Source organism: Aegilops tauschii, chromosome 6 (assembly GCF_002575655.3).
Source record: "Aegilops tauschii subsp. strangulata cultivar AL8/78 chromosome 6, Aet v6.0, whole genome shotgun sequence".
NCBI lineage: Eukaryota > Viridiplantae > Streptophyta > Magnoliopsida > Poales > Poaceae > Aegilops > Aegilops tauschii.
Genome location: NC_053040.3, coordinates 334,978,374 through 334,995,670, shown reverse-complemented (window position 1 = coordinate 334,995,670; position 17,297 = coordinate 334,978,374).

Sequence of the window (17,297 nt, the reverse complement as noted above, 5' to 3'; positions counted from 1 at the left end):
TAGGATAGACAAAACCTTTTTGGTTGTATCATATACAACTCTTCTTTAAGAAATCCATAAAGAAATGCAGTTTTGATATCCATTTGCCAGATTTCATAAAATGTGGCAATTGCTAACATGATTCGGACAGACTTAAGCATCGCTACGAGTGAAAAAAATCTCATCGTAGTCAACACCTTGAACTTGTCAAAAACCTTTTGCGACAAGTCAAGCTTTGTAGATAGTAATACTACCATCAGCGTCCGTCTTCCTCTTGAAGATCCATTTATTCTCAATGGCTTGCCGATCATTGGGCAAGTCCACCAAAGTCCATACTTTGTTCTCATACATGGATCCTATCTCAGATTTCATGGCCTCAAGCCATTTGTTGGAATCTAGGTGTTGGGGAACGTAGCATGCAATTTCAAAAAAATTCCAACGCTCACGCAAGATCTATATAGGAGATGCATAGCAATGAGAGGAGGACAGAGTGTCCACGTACCCTCATAGACCGAAAGCGGAAGCGTTTGACAACGCGGTTGATTTAGTCGAACTTCTTCTCGTTCCGACCCATCAAGCACCGAACGTACGGCACCTTCGAGTTATGCACACGTTCAACTCGATGAAGTCCCTCGAACTCTTGATCCACCAAAGTGTCGAGGGAGAGTTCTGTCAACATGTTGGCGTGGTGATGGTGATGGTGAAGTGATCCGCGCAGGCCTTCGCCTAAGCACTACGTGAATATGACCGGAGGCCTAAACTATGGAGGGGGGCGCCGCACACAGCTAACAATGTTTATTGTGTGTTCTAGCGGTGCCCCCCACACATATATATGTTGGAGGGGAGGAGAGGCAACCAAGGGGGCGCCCCAAGTAGGGGAATCCTACTTGGGGTCCTCCCAATTCGGCCTCCCCCCGTTCCTATTCCTATTCGGAGTAGGAAGGGAAGAGGGGAAAGGGGGAATCCTATTCCCTTTTTCCTTTCCTTCTTCCCCTTTCTTTCTCCAATTTGGCCAGCCCATATGGGGGGAACCAGCCCCTTAGTGGCTGGTGTGTTTCCCCTCTTGGCCCATTAGGCCCATATAGCTTGCCGGGGGTTGCCCGGAACCCCTTCTAGTGACCCGATACGTACTCGGTACCCCCAGAACACTCCCGGTGTCCGAATACTATCGTCCTATATATGAATCTTTACCTCTTGACCATTTTGAGACTCCTCGTCATGTCCGTGATCTCATCCGAGACTCCGAACAACATTCGGTCACCAAATCACATAACTCATATAATACAAAATCGTCATCGACCGTTAAGCGTGTGGACCCTACGGGTTCGAGAACTATGTAGATATGACCGAGACACTTCTCCGGTCAATAACCAACAGTGGAACCTAGATGCTCATATTGGTTCCTACATATTCTACGAAGATCTTTATCGGTCAAACCGTAATGACAACATACGTTATTCCCTTTGTCATCGGTATGTTACTTGCCCGAGATTCGATCGTCGGTATCTTCATACCTAGTTCAATCTTGTTACCTGCAAGTCTCTTTACTCGTTCCGTAATGCATCATCCCGCAACTAACTCATTAGTCACATTGCTTGCAAGGCTTATCATGATGTGCATTACCGGGAGGGCCCAGAGATACCTCTCCGATACTCGGAGTGACAAATCCTAATCTCGATCTATGCCAACCCAACAAACACCTTCGGAGATACCTGTAGAGCATCTTTATAATCACCCAGTTACGTTGTGACTTTGATAGCACACAAGGTATTCCTCCGGTATCCGGGAGTTGTATAATCTCATAGTCAAAGAATATGTATATGACATGAAGAAAGCAATAGCAATAAAACTGAACGATCAACATGCTAAGCTAACGGATGGGTCTTGTCCATCACATCATTCTCCTAATGATGTGATCCCGTTCATCAAATGACAACACATGTCTATGGCTAGGCAACTTAACCATCTTTGGTTAACGAGCTAGTCTCGTAGAGGCTTACTAGGGACACGGTGTTTTGTCTATGTATCCACACATGTATCAAGTTTCCGGTTAATACAATTCTAGCATGAATAATAAACATTTATCATGATATAAGGAAATATAAAATAACAACTTTATTATTGCCTCTAGGGCATATTTCCTTCACTGGGCTCATCATAGCTTCTTCATAATTCGTAGGTTTGTCATGGTCTAGTAACATGACTTCCAGAACAGGATTACTGTATCACTCTGGTGCGGAACATGCTCTGGTTGACCTACGAGGTTTGTTAGTAACTTGATCTAAAGTTTCATGATCATTATCATTAGCTTCCTCTCTAGTTGGTGTAGGCATCACGGGAATGGATTTCACTGATGTGCTACTTTCCCATTTGAGAGAAGGTACAATTACCTCATCAAGTTCTACTCTCCTCCCACTCACTTCTTTCAAGAGAAACTCCTTCTCCAGAAAGGATCCGTTCTTAGCAATAAAGATCTTGGCTTCGGATCTGTGGTAGAAGGTGTACCCAACAGTTTCTTTTGGGAATCCTATGAGGACACACTTCTCCGATTTGGGTTCGAGCTTATCAGGCTGAAACTTTTTCACATAAGCATCGCAACCCCAAACTTTAAGAAATGACAGCTTAGGTTTCTTGCCAAACCACAGTTCATACGGTGTCATCTCAACGGATTTAGACGGTGCCCTATTTAACGTGAATGCAGCTGTCTCTAATGCATAACCCCAAAACGGTAGTGGTAAATCGGTAAGGACATCATAGATCGCACCATATCTAATAAAGTATGGTTACGATGTTCGGACACACCATTACGCTGTGGTGTTCCAAGTGGCGTGAGTTGTGAAACTATTCCACATTTTAAATGAAGGCCAAACTCATAACTCAAATATTTCCTCCGCGATTTAGAAACTTTATTTTCCTGTTATGATTATTCTCCACTTTACTCTGAAATTCTTTGAACTTTTCAAATGTTTCAGACTTGTGTTTCATTAAGTAGATATACCCATATCTACTCAAATCATCTGTGAGGGTCAGAAAATAACGATACCCGCCGCGTGCCTCAACACTCAGCGGACCGCATACATCGGTATGTATTATTTCCAATAAGTCATTGGCTCGCTCTATTGTTCCAGAGAACGGAGTTGTAGTCATCTTGCCCATGAGGCATGATTTGCAAGTATCAAATGATTCATAATCAAGTGATTCCAATAGTCCATCCGCATGGAGTTTCTTCATGCGCTGTACACCAATATGACCTAAACGACAGTGCCACAAATATGTTGCACTATCATTATCAACTTTGCATCTTTTGGCATCAATATTATGAATATGTGTATCACTACAATCGGGATTCAATAAACCATTTATATTGAGTGTATGAGCATAGAAGGTTTTATTCATTTAAACAGAATAACAATTAATATTTGACTTAAATGAATAACTGTATTGCAATAAACATGATCCAATCATATTCATGCTCAACGCAAACACCAAATAACATTTATTTTAGGTTCAACACTAATCCCGAAGGTAAAGGGAGTGTGCAATGGTGATCTTATCAACCTTGGAATCACTTCCAACACACATCGTCACCTCGCCCTTAACTACTATCTGTTCATTTTGCAACTCCTGTTTCGAGTTACAAAACTTAGCAACTGAACCGCTATCAAATACCCAGGGGCTACCATGAACACTAGTAAAGTACACATCAATAACATGAATATCAAATATACCTTTGTTCACTTTGCCATCCTTCTTATCCGCCAAGTTTTGGGGGCAGTTCCACTTCCGGTGACCATTTTCTTTGCAGTAGAAGCACTCAGTTTCAGGTTTGGGTCTAGCTTTGGACTTCTTCATGGGAGTGAAAACTTGCTTGCCATTCTTCTTCAAGTTCCCTTTCTTTCCCTTGCCCTTTTTCTTGAAACTAGTGCTCTTGTTTAACCATCAACACTTGATACTATTTCTTGATTTCTACCTTCACTGATTTCAGCATCACAAAGAGCTTGGGAATCGTTTTCGTTATCCCTTGCATATTATAGTTCATCACGAAGTTCTAGTAACTTGGTGATAGTGACTAGAGAACTATGTCAATCATTATCTTATCTGGAAGATTAACTCCCACTTGATTCAAGTGATTGTAGTACCCAGACATTCTGAGCACATAGTCACTAGCTGAGCTATTCTCCTCCATCTTGTAGGCAAAGTACTTGTCAGAGGTCTCATACCTCTTAACACGGGCATGAGTCTGAAATATCATTTTCAGCTCTTGGAACATCTCATATGCTCCATGGCGTTCAAAACATTTCTGAAGTCCCGGTTCTAAGCCGTAAAGCATGGTGCACTAAACTATCAAGTAGTCATCATACCGAGCTTGTAAAACGTTCATAACGTCTGCATCTGCTCCTCCAATAGGTCTGTCACCTAGCGGTGCATCAAGGACATAATTCTTCTAAGCAGCAATGAGGATAATCCTCAAATCACGGACCCAGTCTGCATCATTGCTACTATCATCTTTGAACTTAGTTTTCTCTAGGAACATATCAAAAATAAAACAGGGGAGCTATACGCGGGCTATTGATCTACAACATAGATATGCAAATACTATCAGGACAAAGTTCATGATAAATTAAGTTCAATTAATAAAATTACTCAAGAACTCCCACTTAGATAGACATCCCTCGAGTCATCTAAATGATTACGTGATCCAAATCAACTAAACCATGTCCGATAATCATGTGAGATGGAGTAGTCTTCAATGGTGAACATCTCTATGTTGATCATATCTACTATATGAGTCGACCTTTCGGTCTCCAGTGTTCCAAGGCCATGTATGTACATGCTAGGCTCGTCAAGTTTAACCCGAGTATTCCGCATGTGCAAAACTGTCTTGCACCCGTTGTATGTGAACGTAGAGCTTATCACACCCGATCATCACGTGGTGTCTCAGCACGACGAACTGGCGCAACGGTGCATACTCAGGGAGAACACTTGTACCTTGAAATTTTAGTAAGGGACCATCTTATAATGCTACTGTCGTACTAAGCAAAATAAGATGCATAAAAGATAAACATCACATGCAATCAAAATATGTGACATGATATGGCCATCATCATCTTGTGCCTTTGATCTCCATCTCCAAAGCACCGTCATGATCTCCATCGTCACCAGCTCGACACCTTGATCTCCATCGTAGCGTCGTGGTCGTCTCGCCAACTATTGCTTCTACAACTATCGCTAACGCATAGTGATAAAGTAAAGCAATTACATGGCGTTTGCATTTCATACTCCCTCTGTTCCATAATGTAGTGCCTATAGATTTTCTGAGAAGTCAAACTTTGCAAACTTTGACCAAGTTTGTAGAGAAAAATATTTATATATACAATAGCAAAAATATATCGTGTGAAACTACATCTTAGGATGAATCTAGTGATATATGTTTCGCACTCTAGATGTAAATATTATTCTCCACAAACTTGGTCAAAATTTGTGAGGTTTGACTTTTCAAGAAATCTATAGGCACTACATTATGGAACAGAGAGAGTACAATAAAGAGACAACAATAAGGCTCCTGCCGGTTGCCAGTAACTTTTACAAAACATGATCATCTCATACAATAACGTATATCTCATCATGTCTTGACCATATCACATCACAACATGCCCTGCAAAAACAAGTTAGACGTCCTCTACTTTGTTGTTGCAAGTTTTACGTGGCTGCTAAGGGCTTCTAGCAAGAACCGTTCTTACCTGCGCATCAAAACCACAACGGTGATTTATCAAGTTTGCTGTTTTAACCTTCAACAAGGACCGGCCGCAGTCAAATTCGATTCAACTAAAGTAGGAGAAACAGACTGCCAGACACCTTTATGCAAAACTAGTTGCATGTCTGTCGGTGGAACCGGTCTCATGAACGTGGTCCTGTAAGGTTGGTCCGAGCTGCTTCATCCAACAATACCGCCGAATCAAAATAAGACATTGGTGGTAAGCAGTATGATGATCACCACCCACAACTCTTTGTGTTCTACTCGTTCATATCATCTACGCATAGACCTGGCTCAGATGCCACTGTTGGGAAACGTAACATGCAATTTCAACAAAATCCTACGCTCACGCAAGATCTATCTAGGAGATGCATAGCAACGAGAAGGGATGAGTGTGTCCACGTATCCTCGTAGACCGAAAGCGAAAGCGTTTGACAACACAGTTGATGTAGTCGAACTTCTTCTCATTCCGACCGATCAAGCACCGAACGTACGGCACCTCCGAGTTCTGCACACGTTCAGCTCGATGACGTCCCTCGAACTCTCGATCCAGCAAAGTGTCGAGGGAGAGTTCCGTCAGCACGACGGCGTGGTGATGGTGATGGTGAAGTGATCCACGCAGGGCTTCGCCTAAGCACTACGTGAATATGACTGGAGGTGTAAACTGTGGAGGGGGGCGCCGCACACGGCTAACAATTGTTGGTGTGTCTTCTAGCGGTGCCTCCCCTCATATATATAGGTTGGAGGGGAGGAGAGGCAGCCAAGGGGGCGCCCCAAGTAGGAGGAATCCTACTTGGGTGCCTCCCAATTCGGCCTTCCCCCCTTCCATATTCATCCGGAGGGGGAAGGAAGGAGGAGGGAGGAGATAAGGAAGGGGGAGGCCGAATTGTTCCCCTTCCTTTCTCTCTTCCTCTCTTTCCTTCCCCCTTATTTTGGCCGACATGGAGCGCACCAGCCCCCTAGGGGCTGGTCGGTCCCCTTCTTGGCCCATTAGGCCCATGTAGTTGCCGGGGGGATGCCCGAAACCCCTTCCGGTGACCCGATATGTACCTGGTACCCCCAGAACACTTCCGGTGTCCGAATATCATCGTCCTATATATGAATCTTTACCTCTCGACCATTTCAAGACTCCTCATCATGTCCGTGATCTCATCCGGTACTCCGCAACATTCGGTCACCAAATCACATAACTCATACAATACAAAATTGTCATCGAACGTTAAGCATGCGGACCCTACGGGTTCGAGAACTATGTAGACATGACCGAGACACCTCTTCGGTCAATAACCAACAACGGAACCTGGATGCTCATATTGGTTCCTACATATTCTACGAAGATCTTTATCGGTCGTACCGTAATGACAACATACGCTATTCCCTTTGTCATCGGTATGTTACTTGCCCGAGATTCGATCGTCGGTATCTTCATACCTAGTTCAATCTCGTTACCGGCAAGTCTCTTTACTCATTCCGTAATACATCATCCCGCAATTAACTCATTATTTACATTGCTTGCAAGGCTTATTATGATGTGCATTACCGAGAGGGCCCAGAGATACCTCTCCGATACTTGGACTGACAAATCCTAATCTCGATATATGCCAACCCAACAAACACCTTCAGAGATACCTGTAGAGCATCTTTATAATCACCCAGTTACGTTGTGACGTTTGATAGCACACAAGGTATTCCTCCGGTATCCGGGAGTTGCATAATCTCATAGTCAAAGGAATGTGTATATGACATGAAGAAAGCAATAGCAATAAAACTGAACGATCAATATGCTAAGCTAACGAATGGGTCTTGTCCATCACATCATTCTCCTAATGATGTGATCCCGTTCATCAAATGAAAACAGATGTCTATGGTTAGGAAACTTAACCATCTTTGATTAACGAGCTAGTCTAGTAGAGGCTTACTAGGGACACAGTGTTTTGTCCATGTATCCACACATGTATCAAGTTTCCGGTTAATACAATTCTAGTTGGAATAATAAACATTTATCATGATATAAGGAAATATAAAATAACAACTTTATTATTGCCTCTAGGGCATATTTTCCTTCACCCCTATCACGCGATCTAGCGGAGTCTAAGGGAGGATTTTTTTTAAAGAAAAGGAGGAATATATTAATATCGTGGAGATACCAATTACATCCAGTCTCTGTACCAATAAGAAGTCACGAAAACATCCAGAATACATGCAGCCCAAAAACAAAACAAAAAATAAAGGAAAAAATGGCCTCGTCAAAGTGATCAACTCCTCTCAGCATCAGCACACAACCACCACCAAAGACAGCACCTGAAAAATATAAACGGCCTCCAAAAGCAACGCCTTCAAGATAAAAAACAGTGCACAAGCGCCCTCGTCGTCCGATCCAAGATCATAGGTTTTCACCCTAGAGAAAGAGCTCTCAAAACAATACTTTCAACAAGGCAATTGTCAGGTACACCCAATGAAGGCCAGACCTTAGGTCTTCACCTTGAAAGTCACGACTCGGCACCCGAGGAGCAACACCAAAAATGAAATCCTCCTGTGCCGCCGCCCCCACTGAAAGTTATCAAACACCTGGTTGACTCCATCGCCTTCAAGGCCCCCTCCGCCTTACTAATCCTTCGATCTTAGCCATCAAGACTTTCTCGGCCACTGCATGTGCAATGGAAATCAAGATGCCGACTGTCCCATGGTGTCAACAAACAACAGAGCTTCGCGTCGCACCCTTCTAGACACATATAGGCTGATATGGACGCGCACGGCCGGATTCTATCCGATCCAGATATCCTTGGGTAAGATCTCCAGCAGTAGTTCCGGAACAAGTCGATAGCCAGATCGAGGAGGACCGATCATGCAGATCGTTGTCGTGATGCGATAAGGGCACAAGAACCGCCACCACACTGCTGCCTCCACCATGTCGACGTCATCGCCACCACAAAGGAGTACACCGAACCTCGATGCCCACAGTCCGCAACTCCACGCGCCAGATCTGACGGAGCCCCACCATCACGACGCGTCGGCTCGCCTTGCCACCTTCGCCACGCAGCCGCCGCTGCGTCCACGCACCACCGCGCCCAAGGTCAGGCCATCCGAGACGCCGCCGCAACGCCGCTGCGCTACCCTCCCACTCGCTATGTCCCACGCCGTAGCCACCAGGAAGGAGGGATAAGGGGCCCTGTCTAAGAGCATCTCCAGCCGTTGGCCCCCCCAGGATGCATAAAAATCGCCCCCTGGGGGCGAGCCGGCGATACAATCGGCGCTGGGGGCGGCTTTGCGTCCAGCTGTCGCCCCCAGGTCGCCCTCAGGCGCCGATATAGGCCCACTTTCCGGCCCACTTTCGACGAATAAAGGGCCCATATGGGCGAGAATAGGCCCATATTCGGCGTGGTTGCCGTGGCTGGGCGTTGAATTATGAACATAAATATTTTTTATCACATAGTTCATCACAGAAAATCAAATAGTTCAACAAAATAGTACAACAACAAATAGTTCAATACAAATTATATAGTTCAACAAATAAAAACTCATATTTCATCACACGTCGCGCCCGGCGTCGCCCTTGAGCCTCCATAGGTGCTCCACCAGATCCTGCTACAGCTGATGATGCACCTGTGGGTCTCGGATCTCCTGACGCATACTGAGGTAGGCAGTCCAGGTTGCCGGTAGCTGGTGATCAACTTCGGCTAGAGGACCCTGCCTGTAGTATGGTTTAGTGTCAAACACTGGGTCTTCTTGCTCGCTCTCGATGATCATGTTGTGCAAGATGACACAGCAAGTCATGATCTCCCACATTTGATCTTTCGACCATGCCTGAGCAGGGTACCGGACAACAGCAAATCGAGATTGAGCACACCAAATGCTCGCTCGACATCCTTCCGGCAAGCCTCCTGCACCTTGGCAAAGTGGGACTTCTTGCCTCCTGGCACAGCGTTTGAGATAGTCTTCACAAATGTAGACCATCTCGGATAGATGCCATCAGCTAGGTAGTACCCCTTGTTGTAGTGCCGCCCATTGATCTCGAAGTTCACCGGAGGAGAATGACCTTCAACAAGCTTGGCAAAGACAGGGGAGCACTGCAGCACGTTGATGTCATTGTGAGTTCCTGGCATACCAAAGAAGGAGTGCCAAATCCAGAGGTCCTGTGTGGCCACCGCCTCAAGTACCACACTACAACCGCCTTTGGCGCCTTTGTACATCCTCTGCCAAGCAAATGGGCAATTCTTCCATTTCCAATGCATTCAGTCGATGCTTCCAAGCATCCCAGGAAATCCTCTTGCTGCATTCTGTGCTAGGATCCGAGCAGTGTCTTCCGCATTGGGTATTCTCAAGTATTGCGGTCCAAACACTGCCACCACTGCCCGATAGAACTTGTAGAAACACTCTATGCTGGTGGACTCGGCCATGCGCCCATAGTCGTCTAGTGAATCACCGGGAGCTCCGTATGCAAGCATCCTGAAACGCCCACGATGCGGCTATATCTCTCACGTGTCGAGGCACGACTTAGAGGCATAACCGCATTGTGGTTTTGTCGCAAGAGGGGTAATCTTCACACAATCCCATGTACTGAATAAGAAAGGGATAAAGAGTTGGCTTACAATCGCCACTTCACACAAATAACAAGTTAAACATACATCATCCACAATACAATCAAGGTCCGACTACGGAACCAAAATAAAAGAAGACAACCCCAAATGCTAGATCCCCGATCGTCCCAACTGGGCTCCACTACTGATCAACATGAAAAGAAACACAGTAACGACCAAGGTCCTCGTCGAACTCCCACTTGAGCTCGGTTGCGTTGCCTGCACTGGTATCGTCGGCACCTGCAACTGTTTTGGTAGAATCTGTGAGTCACGAGGACTCAGCAATCTCACTCCCGCGAGATCAAGACTATTTAAGCTTATGGGTAGGAAAGGGGTAGTGAGGTGGAGCTGCAGCAAGCACTAAGCATATATGGTGGCTAACATACGCAAATAAGAGTGAGAAGAGAAGCAATGCAACGGTCGAGAAGCTAGAAGTGATCAAGAAGTGATCCTGAAACTACTTACGCACAACCATAACACAAGAACCGTGTTCACTTCCCGGACTCCGCCGGAAAGAGACCATCACGGTTACACACGCGGTTGATGCATTTTAATTAAGTCAAGTGTCAAGTTCTCTACAACCGGACATTAACAAATTCCCATCTGCCACATAACCGCGGGCACGGCTCTCGAAAGTTTATACCCTGCAGGGGTGTCCCAACTTAGCCCATCACAAGCTCTCACGGTCAACGAAGGATATTCCTTCTCACGGGAAAACCCGATCCCTCTCGGAATCCCGGTTACAAGACGTTTCAACAATGATAAAACAAGACCAGCAAGACCACCCGACTGTGCCGACAAATACCGATAGGAGCTGCACATATCTCGTTCTCAGGGCACGCCGGATGAGCGAAGCGTACAGGTACCAACGTAACCCAAGTTGCCAAGGGACGGTCCCGCACGGTGCTCTAGTTTGGACCAACACTCAGAGGAGCACTGGCCCGGGGGGGGGGGGGGTTAAAATAAAGATGACCCTCGAGTCCGCGGAACCCAAGGGAAAAAAGGCTTAGGTAGGCAAATGGTAAAACCAAGGTTGGGTCTTGCTGGAGGAGTTTTATTCAAGGCGAACTGTCAAGGGGTTCCCATAACACCCAACCGCGTAAGGAACGTAAAATCAAGGAACATAACACCGGTATGACGGAAACTAGGGCGGTAAGAGTGGAACAAAACACCAGGCATAAGGCCGAGCCTTCCACCCTTTACCAAGTATATAGATGCATTAATTAAAATAAGAGATATTGTGATATCCCAACATATCCATGTTCCAACATGGAACAATCTTCATCTTCACCTGCAACTAGCAACGCTATAAGAGGGGCTGAGCAAAAGCGGTAACATAGCCAAACAACGGTTTGCTAGGAAAGGTGGGTTAGAGGCTTGACATGGCATTATGGGAGGCATGATAAACAAGTGGTAGGTAGCGCGACATAGCGATAGAGCGAACAACTAGCAAGCAAAGATAGAAGTGATATCGAGGGTAATGGTCATCTTGCCTGAAATTCCGCTAGGAAGAAGAACGAGTCCAAGAAGAAGACAAACGGATGTAGTTGAACGAACCCTCACAACTTCGGAATGAAACCGAAGCTAACGAGAGAAGCAAACCCAAAAGAAGCAAACAACATGGTAAACACACAATCATAAACATGGCATGATGCACAATCAAGTATGATGCATGTCCGGTTTAAATGAGGCATGGCATGGCAAAATGCAACAAACAATACTACAGTTGCATATTGACAAAACACCACATCAATTATTTAGTTCTCTCCCGTTTATGTACCCAACAAAATTAACTGTGGTTAAGCATGGCAAGAGGTGAAGCATAATAAAACTATCTATTTAGGCAAGTTTAAATGAGGCCGGAAATAACAAATAACAATTCCGGAAAATCCCCATATGTCATTTAGCAATTTAAAGCAAATGACAATTTGAAACATTTTAAATGTTATTATCATGATGCGGATGACATATGCAAGTTTTAAGCAATTTATGAAAATGTTGACATGAGCATGATACGAGGCATTTGTCGCCATGGCGGAAGGAAAAGGGTGCCACGGCGGTGAAACGGAAATGGTGCCACGGCAACATCCCGGTTCCGGCAACTCGATTGAGATGCTGGTGCAAAGGAACAAGTGTGGGTGCGTGAAACGTGCAAGAGTGACGGGGAGTGATCCCGGATACCGGGTGTCCCACATGTCGGTGGCATGGCTTACGGCGAACGTGCAAGGAACAATTCGGACACGGTCCAAACATAGGGTGCATCTCATACAACACATGCATTCGGTCCACGGACGTCGTCTCGGGGTTATACCTTCGAAGCGTGCCTTTTCGGAGCGGATCGGGTTCGACGGTACTGGAAGTAGTCGTTCTCGCGACGGTAGTGGAAGTAGTGGTACACGCTCGTTTCGGATAGGAGCTTGACAAATCCGAGTAACTTGGGGTCGACGGCGAGGAACTCGGCGTTTCGATGCGGTGTAGAGGTACATGTCGATGGTCGTCGTGGTACTTGGCGTTTCGTACAGTACTCGGCCGAGCATCTGTGTGGTCTTGCCGGTGGTGTACTTGGCGAATCCACGTAGTCGTACACAGGTAGTAGAGGAACTTGACGCATCCAAACGAAACAACACAAAAGGCCTCGGGTCTTGGTGGTCAACGAAGGGAGGCGGGCGGCGAAGCAGCAGCAACGTGCCGGCACTGTACAGCCACGACGGACACCATGGCCGTGAGGAGGAGGGGCCCTGGCACGAGACCAGCAGCGGGCACGCGCGTGCAGGAAGGCGGTGAGGTCGACAGCTTGCCCAAGTCGCGGTGGAGTGACGGGAACAGCGGTGGACGAGGAAGCAGAGGGGAGGCGTCGCGTGGAGGAGAGTCGACGGGGCGGCGCTCGCCGGAGTCGGGGCCGAAGGGGACGGATCGAGGGGCTCCTCCCCTGACGATGGAGCTGACGAGGCGGTGGCGCCGGGTAGACGAGGAGGCGGGCGAGGAGGAGGTCGGGGATGGGTCGTCGAGGCTGGATCCAGGGTGGAGGCGCACAGGAGGAGGCTCGAGGCGCGCTGGAGGTGGTGGTGCTCGCGGGTGCAAGGCGGTCGGGACTCGCCGGCCGGAGGGGCGACGGGGCATGGCTTCGGGCGCCATGGGAGGCAAGGCGTGGGGCGTGTGTGGAGTGGCGGCGCTGGAGGAATCGAGAGGCAGAGGGGATCGATAGGTGCACGCTAGGTTAAAACAGGGAGCTGGCTGGGCTTTGGGTTTAGAGGCTGGTTGGGCTGCAGGCTCTCTCTCTCTCACTCTAAAGAAAAATAAAACAAAACAGAGATAAGAAAGAAAAGAAAGAGATGTTAGGGGAAGAAGTTGGACACGCGGATAATTTTCCCGGACTCATAAAAAAATGTGCTTGTTCCGAGAAAATAGAAAAGGCCATGATTGAAAGATTTAAATTCAAACTCATTTGATTTAAATCAAATGATTTGAATAGGAAGTGAGGGTTCGGAAGGTCAAAAAATGTTCGGATTTTTGGTGGAGCTCCGGAATATGATGAAAGAATATATGGCAAGGTTGGAGACCAAGAATTAAGATAACAAAGGCATTGGGATAATTTACAAGTGTGTTATGGTGATTTCCAAATTAAAGAAATATCTAATATAGCTCCCTAATATTGGGAGGATATGTTATAAAGCGAAGTCACCCTTCCCTCGATTTAAATAGATCAACCATCTATGCAATTTATTAGTTGAGTTGAGATGCAAAGATTAATGACATGATGCAATGCAAAAAATAAAAGAGCAAGCACAAAAGAAACACACGGTGATCACGAAAATATGGAAGTCTTCTGAAGCGTCGATCTCGGGGCGTCACACATCCTCATCGCTGTCGTGCACTTCTGGATCGAGGTGAATCCAAGTTTGCCGGTGCAATCCACTTTGCACTTGAAGTAGTTGTCGAACTCCCGGATGGAATTCACAATCCTGAGGAAGAGCACTCGGCTCATCCGATAACGACGCTGAAATGTTTTGTCGCCGTGAAGTGGAGCATCGGCGAAGTAGTCAGAGTAGAGCATGCAGTAGCCTTCGAGACGATGTCGCTTCTTTGCTTTCACCCGCCCCGGCGCCGAGCCACCTCGCCGCGACTTTTCATTGCTCGCCAGCAGCTGGGCGAGGGCGGCGAGCACCATGAGATGCTCTTCTTCCTGGACGTCGGCCTCGGCTTCCTCCTCCAGCAGCGCGGCGAGCGCTTCCTCGTCATCCGAGTCCATCGCCGAGGCAGGCAAATCGCCGAACACCTTGCGCCCGGTGGGCGTGTACCCGCCGCTAGACTGCCCCTCCGCAGCCAGAAACGGCGGCCGGAAACGCCCAGCTACTGTTGGAGGGGCTGCCTCGGCGAACTTTGCTATTTTTCCGGCGGGGATTGGCTATCTAGCGGTGATGGGCGGCGGGCTGCGTCGGGGAAGGGCGCGGGGGTGGGAGGCGAGTCGGGGAAGAAAATCTTGCCTTTTCACCTGACGGTGTAGGCCAGCCGCGCTTTTCCCTTGCGCCGGAGCCCCCGATGTGCGCCGGGTTCGGCCTGCGACCGCCGGGCCCAAAAACGGACCAAACCGGCGCTTTTCGGCGTCCTGGGGGCACGACCGGGGCGTTTTTTTTCGCCGGCGCCAAAAAAATGGCCTAGGGGTCTGTTGGGAACGCGGCTGGAGATGCTCTAAGGGAGGATGGTTGCGCAGCGCGAGAGGGATGGCAGTGGGGAGCCAGAGGAGGCAGGAGCGAGATTGGTGGCGGACGGTCGAGATCGAAGGGAGGAACGAATCGTACAGACGAGAACCTCAGAGCTCCGAGAAGCCTGCGTGTCCCGCACCAATCAAGAATTTAGATGTGGCATTGCTCGCTTTTGCATTGAACGGGATCCTGCATCAGCCACGGCCCCAATAACCTGCTGGATGATGCACAACAGAAAAGTGGGCTCTGTAATCACTGAACATCCATCAAGGAGCACGTCCTTCCCCGTCACGCGCACAGCTCATTGCAACTACAGACACAAACCAAATTTAAATGGCATCGACCGGCAGGCACATAAATTGGACAGCAGCAGCAGCAGCAACCAATACGAGTCAGTAGAACGCACGCACGACACTCCGTCGTCTCAGACAATTAGAGCCAACTGTTACGTCGTCACTCTGGCCTTCATAAATCACGGGGCTCCCGTTTTAATCAAGAGCATTGAACTCCAGCTTAATCACTCGCGTGCTAGTGCTCCCGCGCAAAAAAAGAAAAAAGAAAAAAAGAAAAAAAAAAGTTGAGCATGCTAGTGCAAGTAGTAGCTCGCAGAGTAAATCTTCAGTAGTGTCCAAGAGCACGCATACGAGTCCTCCATTCCCAGGAGCAGCAGGTGAGACAATATCACTGGTGCGTTTGATGTACCACTCCACAGTGTGCGCTTACAGTATACTCCGGCACTGTGCCCGAGTCTACTGAGAAGACGCCAAAGTGGACATCCAGTGCGCGCGGCATGATTCATGTCTTGAAACTGTACCGTCTACGTCTGACCAGAATTTTGTCGTCCATAATCGAAGGGTCCAAAGCTACTCAAGAAGTCTCAGCCCATCCAACCGAATCAGCCTTTCGCAAACATGCTGTGAGCCAGCCTCAAGGGGTTTTGCCCGGTTTATGTACAATTATACTCCTTTTTGGCGATGATTTATACAATTATACTGAGAGGGAGATTCAGTAAATAACAGGAATTACTGACGAGTATGGTCTCACGATCCAAGGGTTTTGGAATTCAAGTACGGTCTCACGATGCAAGGTGTTGGAATTTATTTAGTATAAGAACGCGTTTGCTTCGTTTCCACGGGGCCAGCTTTCGCGATTGGCCTCACTCGACAGGAGCGTAAATCCACGCTCGCAAAAGGCGGACCCCGTCTCTTTCCTCTCGTGCGACATCTGTCTGGCCTCCTCCTCCTCCTCCTCCCCCCTACCTCCCCACACAACGCAGACAACTCCTCAAATCTCACCACAGGACAACCAAACCACCACCTGCTCTGTTCCTCCAATCCGCTGCCCTGCCTAGCCAAGCTCCGCCGTCGGCCATGAGACGACGCGCCGGTGGCGCTGGCGCTCCTCCATTGCCAGACACGCTCTCGGTGTCGCTTCTGCTGCTGCTCCTGCTGGTGGCGACCGAGCTGGGCACCGCGGCCTGCGTCTGCGGAGTTCTCAAGGCGGACGCGGTAGCGTCGGCGACGGCTGCTGCAGCAGCGCGGAAGCGCGGCCGCACGGTGCTTCAGACAGGACCGCCGGCGGCGGCGTGCGCCGGCGAGGCGGGAGGAGCGGCGTACGACGAGTCCAAGAGGATGGTACCCCAGGGCCCCAATCCGCTGCACAACTAGCCTGTACTGGCCTTCTCCTCAGGCTCTGCCGGCTGCCGCGGCGAGCTAGCAGTACGTACGTACGTGCCGAGGAGTGGACTGCATGCAGTACCACTGCGCCCTTCCTTTTTGTTTATCATTTTCTCCTTGTCCTTGTGCCCAAGAGCACGCATAGCAATGCACACACGCTTTTCAGTGTTGTTGTTTAGGTATCAGCTAGCTAGCCAAGTAGTAGGGCAAATCGATCAAGGCCACGCGAGATTGTTGTACTAGTGCCATGTGATCTTCTAAAATTACTCTAATTCTTGTGAGTTGACGCTTCTGGCTTGATTTTTGTTATGTTGTGCCACTGCACATGTGCATGCTTCCCGCGCTCTTCTTCGACAGGAATTTGCTCGGTGTTTATTACTCCATCTGCCTCGAAATATAAGACTTTTTTTTTGTCTAGATTAGGTAAAATAACATCTTATATCTTGATTTTGATACAGAGGGAGTATATCTTAGGGTAGCAAAGTGTTCTTCGTAACATGATGTATGAGCAACAAAGCGAGCTGGTTTAGAAGATGAGCAACAAAGTCGGTAGGGGCAGCAAAGCATTACTGAATTTCAATAGGTAGAATTAAAGACGGGACAGGCA